This window comes from Stegostoma tigrinum, unplaced genomic scaffold (assembly GCF_030684315.1).
Source record: "Stegostoma tigrinum isolate sSteTig4 unplaced genomic scaffold, sSteTig4.hap1 scaffold_315, whole genome shotgun sequence".
NCBI lineage: Eukaryota > Metazoa > Chordata > Chondrichthyes > Orectolobiformes > Stegostomatidae > Stegostoma > Stegostoma tigrinum.
This window is the reverse complement of record NW_026728243.1, coordinates 11,308-27,340: the sequence shown is the minus strand read 5'-3', so window position 1 is coordinate 27,340 and position 16,033 is coordinate 11,308. Positions and strand designations below refer to the sequence as shown.

The following is a 16,033-nucleotide window of genomic DNA, read 5'->3' as shown; positions in this document are numbered from 1 at the left end:
TAAGCTCCATGCGACATCCGTACTCTCCAATGACAGTCTCTGAAACCTTTGCCATCATTAAGGCCATATGTGTTTTTTACACTCCTGCAATTCCCCTTTCCAGATATTTTTCTGACCCACCCCACTTACAACACTCCAGGGTTGGAGCTGCTGACAACCCAAACTACGGAATTTCCTCCCTAAACCTCTCTTATTCTTTATGATACATCGTAAAATTGATATCTTTAATCGATGTTTTGCTCATCTGTGAAGCACCTCGAACATAGAACGTAGAACAATGCAGCACAGAACAGACCTTTCGGCCCTCGATGTTGCGCCGACTTGTGAACTAATCTAAGCCCCTTGCCCTATACTACCCCATCATTATCCATATGCTTATCCAAGGACTGTTTAAATGTCCCTAATGTGGCTGAGTTAACTACACTGGCAGGCAGGGTGTTCCATGCCCTTACCACTCTCTGAGTAAAGAACCTGCCTCTGACATCTGTCTTAAATCTAACACCCCTCAATTTGTAGCTATGTCCCCTTGTACAAGCTGAAGTCATCATCCTCGGAAAAAGGCTCTCACTGTCCACCCTATTTAATCCTCCGAACATCTTGTATGTCTCTATTAAATCCCCTCTTAGCCTCCTTCTCTCCAATGAGAGAACAGACCCAAGTCCCTCAGCCTTTCTTCATAGGGCCTATGCTCCAGACCAGGCAACATCCTGGTAAATCTCCTCTGCACCTTTTCCAATGATTCCACATCCTTCCTGTAATGGGGCGACCAGAATTGCACGCAATATTCCAAACGAGGCCACACTAGCATTTTCTACAGTTGCAGCATGACATCATGGCTCCGGAACTCAGTCCCTCTACCAATAAAACCTAATACACCGTAAGCCTTCTTAACAGCACTATCAACCTGGGTGGCAACTTTCAGGGATCTTAGTACATGGGCACCAAGATCCCTCTGCACAGCCACACTACCAAGAATCTTTCCATTGACCCGGTATTCTGCCTTCCTATTATTCTTGCCAAAGTGAATCACCTCACATTTAATCCATATTAAACTCCATTTGCCACCTTCCAGCCCAATTCTGCAGTTTATCCAAGTCTCCCTGCAACCCGCAACATTCTTCCACACTGTCCACCACTCCACTGACTTTAGTGTCATCTGCAAATTTACTAACCCATCCACCTATGCCTGCGTCCAAGTCATTTATAAAAATGACAAACAGCAGTGGTCCGAAAACAAATCCTTGAGGCACACCACTAGTAACTGGACTCCAGGCTGAATATTTTCCATCAACCACCACTCATTGCCTTCTTACAGAACGCCAGTTTCTAATCCAAACTGCTAATTCTCCCTCAATCCCGTGTCTCTGTATTCTCTTCAATAGCCTACCATGTGGAACCTTATCAAAGGCTTTACTGAAGTCCATGTACACCACGTCAACTGCCCTTCCCTCATCCACATGCTTGGTCACCTTCTCAAAAAACTCAATGAGTTTTGGGAGTCACAACCTGCCCTTGACGAATCCATGCTGACTATCTCCAATCAAATTGTTGCTTGCTAGATGATAATAAATCCTATCTCTTATAATCCTTCCCAAAATGTTTCCTACAACAGATGTAAGGCTCACACGTCGATAATTACCTGGGTCAGCCCCACTGCCCTTCTTGAACAAGGGCACATTTGCAATTCTCCAGACCTCTGGTACTGAACCTGTAGATAATGAGGACTCAAAGATCAAGGCCAAAGACTCCGCCACCTCCTCTCTGGCTTCCCAGACAATCCTCAGAAAAATCCCATCTGGCCCAGGGGATTTATCTACTTCACACCTTCTAGAATTGATCACACCTCCTCCTTACTAACCTTAATCCTTTCAATTCTAGTAGCCCGTAACTCAGTCACCTCCTCTACAATATTCTCCTGTTTCTCAGTGAAAACAGATGAGAAATAATCATTTAGCACCTCTCCAATCTCCACAGGGTCCACACACAACTTCCCACTTCTGTCTTTGACTGGCCCTATTCCTCCCCGAGACATCGTCTTATTCCTCACATACCTATAGAACGCTTTAGGGTTCTCCTTTATTCTACCTGCCAATGTCTGCTCATGTCCCTTCCTTGCTCTTCTTAACTCTCTCTTTAAATCCTTACTAGCTAATCTGTAACTCTCCATCGCCTCATCTGAACCATCTTGTCTCATCGTCACATATGCCTCCCTCTTCTGCTTAACAAGAGATACAATTTCTTTCGTAAACCACAGTTCCCTTACCTTATCGCTTCCTCCCTGCCTGACAGGGACATACTTATTAAGGACAGCAATATCTGTTCCATAAACCAGCTCCACATTTCGATTGTCCCCATCCCTTGCATTTTGCTAACCCATTCTATGCCTCCTAAGTCTTGCCTAATCGCATTATAATTGCCCTTCCCCAATCTATAACTCTTGCCCTGTGGCATACTCCTAAACCTTTCCATTGCTACAGTAAACATAACCAAATTATGGTCACTCTGTCCAAAGTGCTCACCTACCACTAAATCAAACACCTGGCCTGGTTCATTACCAAGTACCAGATCCAGTGTGGCCTCCCCTCTTGTCGGCCCTTCGACATACCGAGTCAGGAAACCCTCCTGCACACATTGGACAAAAACTGATGCATTCAACATTCTAGAGTTATAGCATTTCCATTCAATGTCAGGGAAGTTAATATCTGCCATAATGACCACCCTGTTCTTTTCACTCCTGCCCAGAATCATTTTGCCAATCCACTCCTCCACATCCCTGGAACTTTGCGGGGGCCTATAAAAAACTCCCAGCAGTGTGACCTCTCCTCTCCTGTTTCTGATCTCAGCCCATACCACCTCATCAAAAGTTCTTTCAGCCACCGTTGTACTGTCCTTGGCTAACAAAGCCACACCTCCCCCTCTTTTACCATCTTCCCTGACCTCAATGAAAGATCTAAACCCTGGAACTTGCAACATCCATTCCTGACCCTGCTCTATCCAAGTCTCTGAAACAGCCAAAACATCGAGGAAAATGACAGAGTAAAAGTTTCCATAAAATACAAGCTGTTTTGCCGTACATTAGGAGAATCAGGAATGGCCCTTTTTTTACCCATCTCGGGATGAACCCTCACCATCACTCACAGAGCTAATGAACAGCAGGAAAAATCTTCACCACTGACTACCTGCACTCGCCTATCACCTTCCCACCTACTTTCCCCAGCCCCGACTCTGTTTATGTCTCAGCTCCCATCCTCCCCCCCCCCCGCCGCCCCATTTCTGAAGAAGGGTCCTGAACCATTAACTTTCCTGCTCCTCTGATGGTGCCTGGCTCGCTGTGTCCCTCCAGCCTCACACTGTGTCATCCTTGACTCCAGCACCTGCAGCTATTGCTGTCTCCCTGTGAGCGATGTCAGCTTTGGTTCAATCGGAGCACGGCGCGGGGCTTGGAGGCCCCAATGGAAGCGGCCTATCCTCCAACCAATCAGAGCGAGTGAGATGTTTGTCTGTTTGAAAATCACGTGATCGTCTTTGTCCGGAGGCGCAATATCTCTGCGACTGAAGGTTAGCTGCTTGCCGAAAGTACAGTACACGGGACAAAAAGGAAAGCTGCAAAAAAACGGGAGGGAAATACTTTCGGTAATGACTGAGAGGCTTTAATAGCCGTTGATGCATGTCAGAAAACAAATTTTAACATGCCGGCCCCGTGTTTTGCAGCAAACGAAAAAACTGCTGCGGACCTGAGGCTGCGATAGGCAGAGGTAATTGCCACCATCTTTATTAGGGGCAATGATCTTCGGGACTCATGCGGGATCGCCATATTTATAGGTGGCAATCTGCAGTGGAACGCAAGCGCAGCCTTTCTTGTTTGGGAGAGGAGATTAAGACAAGAGAAATGTTTGTTTTTGTTTTTCTGGACTTCTTTCCCAGACTGTGAGACATGGCGTGTATTTCCTGGGAAGGACTTTTGACACTGGCGGAGTACTGGCTTCAGGCAGTATAAATTGCTGCAAGTTATACGTTAGATATTTAATGGAGGAGAAATGCCGAAAACGCGTTCAGAACTGCATGTTCAAAAACAAAGTTGCTGGAAAAGCTCAGTAGGTTTGGTAGCATCTGTGAAAGAAAAAAAAATAACGTTTCGGATCCGCTAACCCTTGCTTAGAACTTCATGTTACCTGTTGCACTCTCACTGTAGGAAGTCCTGCTTTAAATATTATGATCTATTAAAGCATATCCGTTTGCCCAGTATTCATATGATTGGGATCAAATCACTGAAAGTGCTCTGAGTCCCCTTGTGCTCCCTGGTCAAATTTATTAATGTCTGACTTCCTCAGTCTCTAATAATGGGTGTATTTTACCTCTGCATTTTTCTGTGTGGGGGAGCAGGGTGCTTTGAAGAGGAGGATTTATACATAACTAACAGAAACCAAGAGAAATGTTTGCCTTTTCCAGACAATCTTGTTGTGTTTTCTGGATTTCTGTCCAGGGCTGACCGTTATTTGTCTCTTGTGGATTTGCTTTACAGGATATTTATTGAGAATAATTTGCAGACCAGGATCACAAAGCATGTTCTCCATTAAGCGGAGTGATCAGGATCTGAGTATCATTGACACTTAACTGGGAAAGGGAAGAGGTTTAACCATTCTATGCGTGGGAGAATATTCCTGGTAAGTTTGTAACTTGAAAGCAGGATATTCAAATTTTTGGTTTGATCACCCCTGGGATAAGTGTTCAGTTCTATATCCTGCAGCTGAGAAAGGAGATATTGGCCTGAGAGGGGTAGATTTGTCCAAACAACACCTCGTCTCTTTTAAAGAACTGCCATATTTAGTCCCAATCGCCTACTTCATGATTTTAATCCATACATTTTTCATTCTTGAATACCTGCAAACTTCCTTTTAAAATTCCTTATGGGCACAAATTCCAGCACCCCTCCAGGTGGAATCTTCCATTTCCTGACAACTCCATTGATCCTGAAACTGAAGTCTGTGTTGATTCCTGAGGGTTATAAATTACTGCATTTAATGTGAAGATGCTGTTCCCTGAGCTTCCATTGAGCTGTGTTGAAACAGTATGGGAGGCTGAGATCAGAGTGGGTGTGAGCAGACAATGAAAATGAAAAGGCTGCGCTGTGAGTACTGCTTGGCTAAGTGAGAGTGCTTTGGAGTTGGGTGAAACAGAAAGTGAAACTGAAAGATTGAGTGTGATGCTCAGTCTCAGTTTGGGCAGTTCAGAAAGTCTCTCAAATTGATATTTGATACCGTAAAGAACTTTCTTACAGTTTTTAAAGTATGTATTAGCTTAAATAAAGTTAGGGGCTTTAGGTTTATAATAGTAATGTTTGAAATGAAGGAGGAGGACCTAGCTTAATTAAATTCTTTTTAAGGCAGAAACTGGTTTAATCTGGAGAGAAGTCATAACAGAAGACATCACATCTGTGGTGTGCTCCTCTTGCACAATAGAACATAGGCTCTTGATGTTGTGTCGACCTGTGAAACCACACTGAAGCCCATTTAACCTACACTATTCCATTATCATCCATATGTTTATCCAATGACCACTTAAATGCCCTTAAACTTGGCGAGTCTACTACTGTTGCAGGCAGGGCATTGCACGCCCTTATTACTCTGAGTAAAGAACCTATGTCTGACATCTGTACGATATCTATGACCCGTCAATCTAATGCTATACCCCTCGTGCTAGCCAGCTCCATCTGAGGAAAAAGGATCTCAGTGTCCACCCTATCTAATCCTCATATCATCTTGTATGTCTCTATTAGGTCACCTCTGAACCTTCTCTTTAACGAAAACAGCCTAAAGTCCCTCAACCTTTCCTCATAAGACCTTCCCTCGATACCAGGCAACATTCTGGTAAATCTCCTGTGCACCCTTTCCAATGCTTGCACATCCTTCCTGTGATGCGGTGACCAGAACTCCAAGTGCGGCCGCACCAGAGTTTCGTACGGCTGCAATATGACCTCATGGTTCTGAAACTCAATCCCTCGATCAGTAAAAACGAACACATTGTACACCTTCTTAACAACCCTATCAACTTGTGGAAACTTTCAGGGATCTATGTACATGGACACCGAGATCTCTTTGCTCATCCACACTACCAAGAATCTTACCATTAGCCCAGTACTCTGTATTCCTGTTACTCCTTCCAACGTGAATCACCTCACAGTTTTCCGCATTAAACTCCGGGACATTACCAGTGTCCCTATTGGCTATTTGTGCAGGAAGTGTGTCCATCTGCAGCTACTAGTTAACTGCTTTTCAGAGCTTGAGCTGTGGGTGCAGTCAGTATGGAGCATCCATGGTAACTGAGAACGTTGTGGTCGCATTCTCAACAGATTGGTCACGCAGCAGGTGAAGATTACACAGACAGCAAGGGAATGGGTGACCATCAGACACGTAAAAGGCTCAGAAAGGAAGTGCTAGAGTCATCCCCCTCAAATAGATATACTGTTTTGGGTACTGTTCGAGGGAGGTGGGGGATGTTGGGGTGGCCACTCGGGAAGCAGCATCAGTCGGGTTCATGGCACTCGGAGTGACTCCGCTGCATAGAAGGGGAGGGAAACGATAAATATGACTGTAGAGACAGGGGATTCGATAGTAAGGGATAGAGAGAGACATGAATCCAGGATGGTATGTTGCCTCCCTGGTGCCAGGATTAGCAATGACATGGAGCAGCTTCAGGACATTCTGGAGTGGGAGGGTGAACATCCGATTGTACCAGTGACATAGGAAAACCAAGGGAGGAGGACCTGAAAGCTGAAGATAGGAAGTTAAGAGATACACTAAAATACGAGATCTCAAATGTAGCATTGTCAAGCTTACACCCAGTGCCACATTGTTGTCGGGAGAAGTTTGTGTTGTGTTCAGTTGTACAAGTGACCTTTATTCAGAGCTCTGTTACCGCATGTGTGGGAGAGGCCAGAGTCCACTCCAAACCTGGCTTTCACATGAGGCCTAATTCCCCTCTTAAATACGCTCAGATTGGAAGAGTGGACAGTGACACTCAAACTTTCCCTGGCTGATTGTGATATTTTTATTCCATTCGCTAGGTGTTATTTACATGCAATATTGTTGTCATTGTTAGCCACACACCCCAAATCAATATACCCAATCCAGTAAGCAAACCATTTTCCTAGGATGGTGACGGCGAGTACGAGGGGGCATAGCTTTAAATTGAGGGGTGAAAGATATAGGACAGATGCCAGAGGTAGTTTCTTTACTCAGAGAGTAGTAAGGGAATGGAACGCTTTGCCTGCAACGGTAGTAGATTCGCCAACTTTAGGTACATTTAGGGTGTCATTGGATAAGCATATGGACGTACATGGAATAGTGTAGGTTAGACGGGCTTGAGATCGGTATGACAGGTCGGCACAACATCAAGGGCCGAAGGGCCTGTACTGTGCTGTAATGTTCTATGTCCTATGTTCAAACAATCGTGGACAACACTATGTTCAGTCCTAAACCCTTCTATAATCTCCTGAGGTTAGCTCGAAAACTACTTCGTCTGTCTTTGGGACCTTACAATGCTTTTGACAGTTATATTCCTCCTCAGACATTTGCCAGCTGCACCACATTTTTTTGCCAAAAACCAAAATGGTATCTTATCACTAAGAACTTTTCCAAATTCTCTACTAACTGTAGTGTGGATTGTTAGGAATTGTGATTAAGTCTTTTAAACTCAACTCTGATATAAAGTGACTACAATTTTGTAATACAGTTGACAAATTGTGGAAAAATCCCTCTCTTACTTCAGCTTAAAAGATCAAACAGTGTTTCTGACTTGCTGCTGCAGTTTACAATCCCAACGATTTGCATTCTGTAAATGATTTTTAAACTGAAGTTTCATTTTCTACTCTAAGCGCTTTCCATTATTACTTTCTTGTTTTAATAAAAAGCATCTATTCCAGTTCCACTGAGTGTGAAATTCAGTCACTTTAGAGCTTTACCAAGCCATGAAACAAAATTTGTTCAGATTTCACAAATAACTAAGGCACGAACCATATCTTCATTTCGGATTTTGTAATCTATCTTTGTCACTCTTCCCTTGATCTTTGGATGTAAGAATTTATTCAAATTATCCGTATCTACATTTCAATTGTTTTATCTCTCTGCAGCCCTGACTTCTCTCTTTATAATCTTCCTTTGCCCCTTCCTATGTTGTTGGTCTTTTCGAGGTTGTGTTTACGCCATTTATTGCTTTTCCTTCCATAATGATACAGTGAGCTGCTTTTATTGCTGACAAACATTTGCTCAAGGAATTCAGCTAACCATTTCATGTTAATTGGTTGTTTGCATTTCTGGTTACAATTACCTAAACAGTTCAGAATGCTGTAGGATCAGACTTTTGCTTCTACTTTTTATTAAGTAACAAACTTGTGATTGTGGCTGAACCAGGCCTTTAAAAACTGCCTCTTGTTAAAATGCTTATGTGTTTTGAACTGTCTGTTTACAGAAACCCAAGTAAATTCCCTAATGTTCCTTCTCAACAGGACTCTTTTATACCCCCCACAGGACCTTTCGTGATCTAATCCCGTAACAGTGTGAGCTGCTACAATGCATGTGCTAGTAAAAGCATAAGAGGACAGATGAGATGAGTGCATGGCTGGAGCTATAACTTAAAAGGTTTGGATTCCTGAGGCATTGAGACTGTTTGTTTGTTTCTGGGGAAGGTGGGACATGCACAAGCTTGAACAATTGTCCTGGGCAGAGCTGGGACAGATATTCTTGTTGATGCTTTTGCTAGTTCCACTGGTGAGGATTTAAACTCGTATGACAGGGGAATGGGAACCAAAGTATAGCTTTAGCAGTAAAAGACTCAAATCAGCAAATGGGATTTGAAATTAGTTCATGATGTTGTCGGTGGCTGAAAGATTAAAAGAAAGAAGGATTAATCAAGATCAAATCTCTTTTCATACATCAGTCCTGTGATCCCAGGAATTGGTCTGGTGAACCTTCTTTACGATCATTCAGTAGCCAGGCCATCCTTCCTCTGGAAAGGAGAACAAAGGTGCACATGACTCCAGGTGTGGTCTCACCAAGGCCCTTATAGAAAGATATCCCTCTTCCTGTACTCGAATCCTCTCACAATGAAGGCCGAAATATCATTTGCATTCTTCACTACTTGCTGCTGCCTGTTTCCTAAAAGAGAATAGGAGAGAAACACGGAACTAAATGGGGTCAGACACTCGGGTAACATTGTGTTCAACAATGTCCCCATTGTATCGGTGCTGGCCATCAAGCACCTATTGAAGCTAGGCCCGTTTTCTGGCACTCGGTGTGTAACCTGTATTTTGGTGCAGTGGATGATCATCTCAACACTTCTTCAAGATTGCAATGGTTCCTGCATCTATCACCATTTCAGATGCTGCCAGATCTGCTGAGTATCTCTATCATTTTCTGTTTTTATTTCAGATTTCAGGTATTTTTCTGCATCTTAGTCCTTCAGAAGGATCAGAGGGTATGGAGAGAAAACAGGAATTGGATTCATTTTCAGATGAATAAAATGCCTGCCCTTCATGTCTGTCCAAACTCTATCTCTTTTTGTAGTTTTGGACAAACGCTGACTGTTTCCCTTCCCTGAAGGACATTTAATGAACCAGTTCAGTTTTACTGATAATCCAGCAGTGCCCCTCAGTGTTGCATCCACAATTGATCAGATTAATTTCTGAGTTTGACAATCTTTGTGTGTGTTCTTCTGGTTTCTCTCTCTCTCTCTACTTTTTTTTTCTTCAGTTTGAAATTGTGATTGCATTCAGAGAAATCAAACAAAACCACATCCAGATCTGACACTCAATCTGTTTGTCGTAACCTAATTATCTCAGGATTTTGAACATTAAAGGAAGAAGCACTGTTCACACCAGGGAGAAATGCGTATTGTCTGTGTGTCGAAGATTCTGTGAAGATTCATCTGAAATGCCCAAACACCAGCACGGTCACACTGGGGAGAGACTGTGGTAATGTGGGGATTGTGGGAAGGGATTTATTTACCCATCCCAGCTGGAAATGCACCAATGCAGTCACACTGGGGAGAAACTGTTCATTTGCTCTGATTGTGGGCTGGGATTCACTCAGTCAAGCAACCTGCTGAAACACCAACGAGTTCACAGTGGGGACAGACTGTTCACATGTTCCGAGTATGGGAAGGGATTTGCTCACTCAACCAACCTGCTGAGACACCAGCGAGTTCACTCTGGGGACAGACCATTCACTTGTTCTATGTGTGGAAAGGGATTCACTCAATCATCCCAACTGTTAACACACCAGCAAGTTCACCACAACCACATTTGAAGGATTTTGCCCTTAAATCAAGGAATGAACTTTGATCTTTGGGCTGTTTGTACTGGTGTCATTAGTCCCTGCTCAAAACTTGATCTTCTCTTGGGAAATAAGGTAGGGCAGGTGACTGAGGGGTCAGCAGGGGGGACAATATTTTGGGGCCTATGATTATATCTCTATTAGTTTTAAAATAATTATGGAAAAGGATAGACTTTGGTCGAAGAGTCAAAGTTTTAAATGAGGCCAATTTTGACACTACTATGCTTCTTAAAAGCACAGTAAGACCGCCTATGTGTGGGAATGCACGAGATGGGTGAGATACAAAAAAGTATTTTACATCAGTATTTACTGTGATAAAGGATACAAAAGCTAAAGAACTTAGAGAAATGAATGTGTATCTTGAAAAGTTCCATGTTGTAGAGGAGGTGGTGCTGGATGCCATACAGAGCATAAAGGTGGATAAATCCCCAGGACCTCTTCAGGTGTATTCTCGAACTTTGCGGGAAGCTAGGCTTGCGATTGGGCCCCTTGCTCAGATATTTGCACCATTGACAGTCATAGGTGAGCTGTTACACTGGAGGTTGGCTAATCTGGTGCCATTGTTTAAGAAAGGTGGTAACATAAAACCAGGGAACAATAAACTTTTAGTGAGCCTGATGTCAGTTGTGGGTAAGTTGTTGGAGGGAATTCTGAGGGATAGGATTTACATATATTTGGAAAGCGTGGACTGAATGGGGAATAGTTGACATGGCTTTGTCCATAGGAAATTATGCCTTACTAACTTGATTGAGTTTTTTTGAAGAAGTTAGAAACAAGATTGATGGCAGAGCGGTGGATGTTTTCGATATTCCTCATGGTCGACTGATTAACAAGGTTAGATCACATGGAATCCAGGGAGAGCTGGCCATTTGGAAAGGCCTTTGACCTGCAGTATGCTGCAAGGATTGGTACTTAGTAACTATAACTCCTACATTCACATCCAAATCATCTTTATAAATGACACACCACTGGTCACAGGCCTCCAGTCGACAAAGCAACCCTCCACCAGCACTCCGTCTTCTACCTTCAAGTCAGATCTGTTTCCAAATGACTGGTTCTCTCTGTATTCCATCTGATCTGACCTTGCTAATCAGTCTACTATGAGGAACCTTGTCAAACGCCTTAGTGACATCCATATAGAACACATCCACCTCTTTGCGCTACTCAATCCTCTTTGTTCCTCCATCAAAAAAAATCAAGTCAGTGAGACATGATTTCCCACACACACAGCCATGTTGATTATCCCTAATCAGTCCTTCCCTTTCCAAATATTTCAAGTACTATCCCTCAGGATTCCTAGAACGACTTTCCCACCACTAATATCAGGCTCACTGGCCTATAGTTCCCTGGATTTTACTTAGCACCTTTCTTAAATAGTGGCACCACATTAGCCAACTTCTGGTCCCTCACCTGTGACTATCGATGATACAAATATCTCAGCAAGGGGCCCAGCAATCACTTGCCTAGCTTCCCTCCGAGTTCTCGGATACACCTGATCAGGTCCCAGGAATTTATCCACTTTTATACGTTTTAAGCATCACTACCTCTGTAATATGGATAATTTTCAAGATGTTGCTATTTATTTCCCCACAGTCCATATCTTCCATATCCTTTTCTGTAGTAAATACTGATGCATAATACTTGTTTTATTATATTCCCCATTTCTTGCAATTCCACACATAGGAGGCATTGCTGCTTTTTAAGGGGCCCTATCTCTCCATCGTTATCCTTTTTGTTCTTAATCTATTTGTAGAATCCCACTGGATTTTCCTTAATACTATTTGCCTAAGTTACCTCATGTTCCCTTTTTGCCCTACTAATTTCCCTCTTAAGTATACTATTGTCATTATACTCTTGTAAGCATTCACTCGATCTCTGCTGTCTATACCTGACATGTCCTTCCTCGTTTTTCTTGACCAAAACCTTGATTTCTCTAGTCATCCAGAATTCCCTATACCTACCAGCATTGTCCTTCACCCGAACAGGAGTATACTGTCCCTGAACTCTCGTTATCTCTTTTTTTTGAAGGCTTCCCACTTTCTAACTTTCTGTTTTACCTGCGAACATCTGCCCCAATCAACTTTTGAAAGCTCTTGTGTAATACCATTAAAATTGGCCTTCCTCCAATATAGAGCTTTAACTTTCAGATCCGGTCTACTCTTTTCCATCACTATTTTAAAACTAATAGAATTATGGTCACTGGCCCCAAAGTCCTCCCCTGCTGATACCCTAGTCACCTGTCCTGCTTTATTTGCCAACAGCAGGTCAAGTTTTGCACCTTCTGTAGTCGGTACATCACATACTGAATCAAAACATTTTCCTCTACACTCTCAGCAAACTCCGCTCCATCCAAGCCTTTTAGACCATGGAATTCCCAGTCTGTTTGGAAAGTTAAAATCCCTTCCATCACCACCCTGTTATTCTTCCAGATAACTTCTTTCAAAATTATTTGTCAGATTCCTGCTGACTATTGGGGGTGGCTATAGTATAATCCCAATAAGGTGATCATCCCTTTCTTATTTCTCAGTTCCACCCAAATAACTTCCCTGGATGTATTCTCAGATATATCCTGCCTAAGTAACGCCGTAATGTTATCCTTGCTCAAAAATGCCACTTTTCCCTCCTCTCTTGCTTTGCTTCCCCCTCCCCCTTCGACTTTCTATCCTTTCTATAGGAACTATATCTTAGAACATTAAGCTGGCAGCCCTGTCCACCTCTGAGCCTTGCCTCTGTAATTGCAATGATAACCCAGTTTCATGTTTCCAATCTTGCCCTGAGTTCCTCTGCCTTAGCTGTTAGGCCTCTGGCATTGAAATAAATGGCGTTTAATTTATTAGTCCTTTCGCATTAATCTCAATAACAAATACGTAACTGTAGAGTAGGTTTTGAAAATGATAACGTTTTATTGCTGTAGATCAACACATTCACACTGGGTAAAGACAATCCACCCGCAGTGTGTGAAAAGGGATTCCCTAGTTCATTAGGACGGGTTTTCATAGAATTCGGAGTATTCCTACAGTATGGAAACAGGCCCTTCGGCCCAAGAATTCCACACAAAACCTCAGAGCATCCCACCCAGACACATCTCCCCGTAGCCCACCTAATGTACGCATCACTGAACACTCTGGGCAATTTAGCTTGGCGAATCCACTAACCAGCACGTGGGAGGAAACCAGAGCACCTAGAGGAAACCCACGCAGCCACAGGGAGAATATGCCAACAACCACACACTCGGTTGCCCAAGGGTGGAATCAAATCCAGGTCCCTGGCACTGTGAGGCAGCAGTGCTAACCGCTGAGCCACTGTGGTTAAACACCAATGAGTTCCCAAGAATCTGTAGGAATTTTTGTTGCTCGTATTATCTGTATTCAAGTCATGTTATCTGGGCTTGTTTCTCATGATGTTTGAAAACACCACATGTCTGGTTACCTTGTTGGGAGAAAAAATGATATAAATTTTATTAAAACTACTGTGCATTGGATCTTTATCTCAAAAGCAGACTAATTTATTTTGAAAGGGGAGATGGAGAGCCTATCTCCTCTATCCTCACCTCCAACAAGTGCGAGGAACCTGTGGTTTTTATTTTTCACTCAATGACAGTCAGTACATTTCATATGAGCAACTGGGAACCGAGTCATCCCAAAATGCTTGAAACTTAGTGTACTAATGGTACACTATTACAATAATAACCATTACAATTCTTTTCTGAACCTTTTGAAGTTTTACAACATCCGTCCTTCAGCAGGAAGAGTAGAATTACACACAGCGGTTACACCTAAACTGGAATGGGAACTGCATCCTTGTGGGAGCTGGGGATGGGTTTCCAGTACTGTTGGGGGTCATGTAAAAAGTTTAGCAGTGGGCTGAAATCCAGAGAATGTTCAAAAATAATAATGGCCAAAAAGAGAAGAAACAAGAGAGTCTGGAAGGCATTGTCATTGGGCAATTAAGATATAAGCGAGTTTGCCACGGGTGAATGGTATTTAATGCTTGGAGTCAGATGAATAAGGCAGATGATTTGAGGATACAAATTAGTGGGGTCATAAAGCCATTGCTGTCACTTGGACATGGTTAGCAGCTCAGTATTCCAGGATACAGGGCCTTCATGCAAGGCAGTGGAGGTGGTAAAGGAGGAGGAAATATTGTTATTTTGCTTCGGGAATCTATACAGCAATAAGGACAGGTGACATTTTTGAAAACCCCTTTAAATAAATAAGGAGACAGATTTTGAGAAAGTGTAGAAGTAGCAGGATTATGGTAGCAGAGACTTTCAACTTCCTCAACATTAATGGAGTCGTCATAATGTGAAGGATTTATCAGAATTTTTAAAATACATCCAGGAGAGCATTTTTTCAGCCACTAAGTAGAAGTCCCAACAAGGAAGGGGAAGGCCCTGGACTTGACTTTAGGTTACAAAGTTGAGCAAGTGGTTGAAGTTTCAGTGGGATAGCATTTTGCAGGTAGTTATTATAACTATTCGATTCAGGATTTGTATGGAAAAGGACAAGGATGGGTCTAAAGTCCTAAACTGATGCTGAAGTTATGAAGAAAGTAAATGGAATTTTGGCCTTAACTGCGAGGTGTTAGTGTTTTGAGGATCGGGACATCTTGTAACAACTGTATTGGATGTTGGTGAAGCCATATTGGTTTAGCTACTCGTATTTAAGAAAGGATATGCTGGCGTTGAATGCGGTGCAAAAGAGATTCGCTAAGCTGATTCATGGGATGTAAGGGTCATCAAGAATAGCTGGAGGAAGGGAATTTGCAAAGGGAAAATACTAAATAAACAGGTGGTGCCCAGTGTTGGGCTCATACTCACAACTCTGCACTTAAACAGCGTATGTTCCAACAACTGAGTTAACTTGGCCTTCCACAGTCAATGTTCAAATCCTGCTTTATAAGGTGACAAATGGGTTTTTCACTGACGCCGCTGCAGTCCAAGGAAGTAAAAGGTAACTGCTTTAGAAAATCCCAAGGTTCCAATGTATTCTTCTCATTCACATTGCAATCCATTTTCAGTACTTGCTCCAGGATTTAACATTCAAAATTAATTTCGTGATGTTGTTGCCCTCATCTTTAAGTGCCCTGTATAACTCCAGTCACTCGGTCGAATGGTGAAAAAGTCTGTTTCAATAAACCAATTTTTTTCAGCTACAGTCTAAGAAATGTTCCTTTATTTGCTGAATCTCACACAACATTTTCTTTCTTCTGTGTGTCAACAACTTTTGCCAATTCTCATGTTACGGACTACATTTTCAGAATCTTTTTAACCAGAGGTTTCTGGTGCAGTTGTAAGACTTCATATTAAATGGTACAAAAAACCAAACGGGCTTAAAAGATGAGAAAGGAAATACATTTTTGTATTTTTGCGTGAAGACGGTTCAGTTACTGTGTGCTTGTTTCATATAAAATGGATGATTGAAGTGTTCACAGTGCACTATTTAAATAGCAGATACGAAGACCTTGTGAGCAAGCATTTAAGACATTTGACACATTGAGGGAATTAATTTAGAAACCCAAAATGTCCAGAAAATGTGCTGGATAAATTCAGCAGGTCTGTTATTTTCGCTCTTTTCGATTCAGGATGGGTATGGAAAAGGACAGAAATGGGTCTAAAGTCCTCTGCGGGTGCTGCAAATGATTAAGAGAGAAGATCGAATTTTAGCTTTAATTGCTACATAGTTGTTACAATTTTTAACAATTAT

At 42.5% G+C, this 16,033-nt stretch overlaps 1 long non-coding RNA gene across 4 annotated transcripts; it reads left to right on the top strand.

The window, feature by feature from the left end:
* Positions 1–3,263: 3,263 nt before the first annotated feature.
* Positions 3,264–15,480, top strand: LOC132208223 (uncharacterized). 4 transcript variants are annotated; one of them, XR_009444306.1, is made up of 3 exons: positions 3,264–3,633; positions 4,523–4,664; positions 8,504–15,480. It is a non-coding gene; the product is annotated as an uncharacterized LOC132208223 (long non-coding RNA). The 4 variants fall into 4 exon arrangements; XR_009444305.1 differs by having other exon boundaries at positions 3,288–3,755; XR_009444303.1 differs by having other exon boundaries at positions 3,289–4,094.
* Positions 15,481–16,033: the final 553 nt, after the last annotated feature.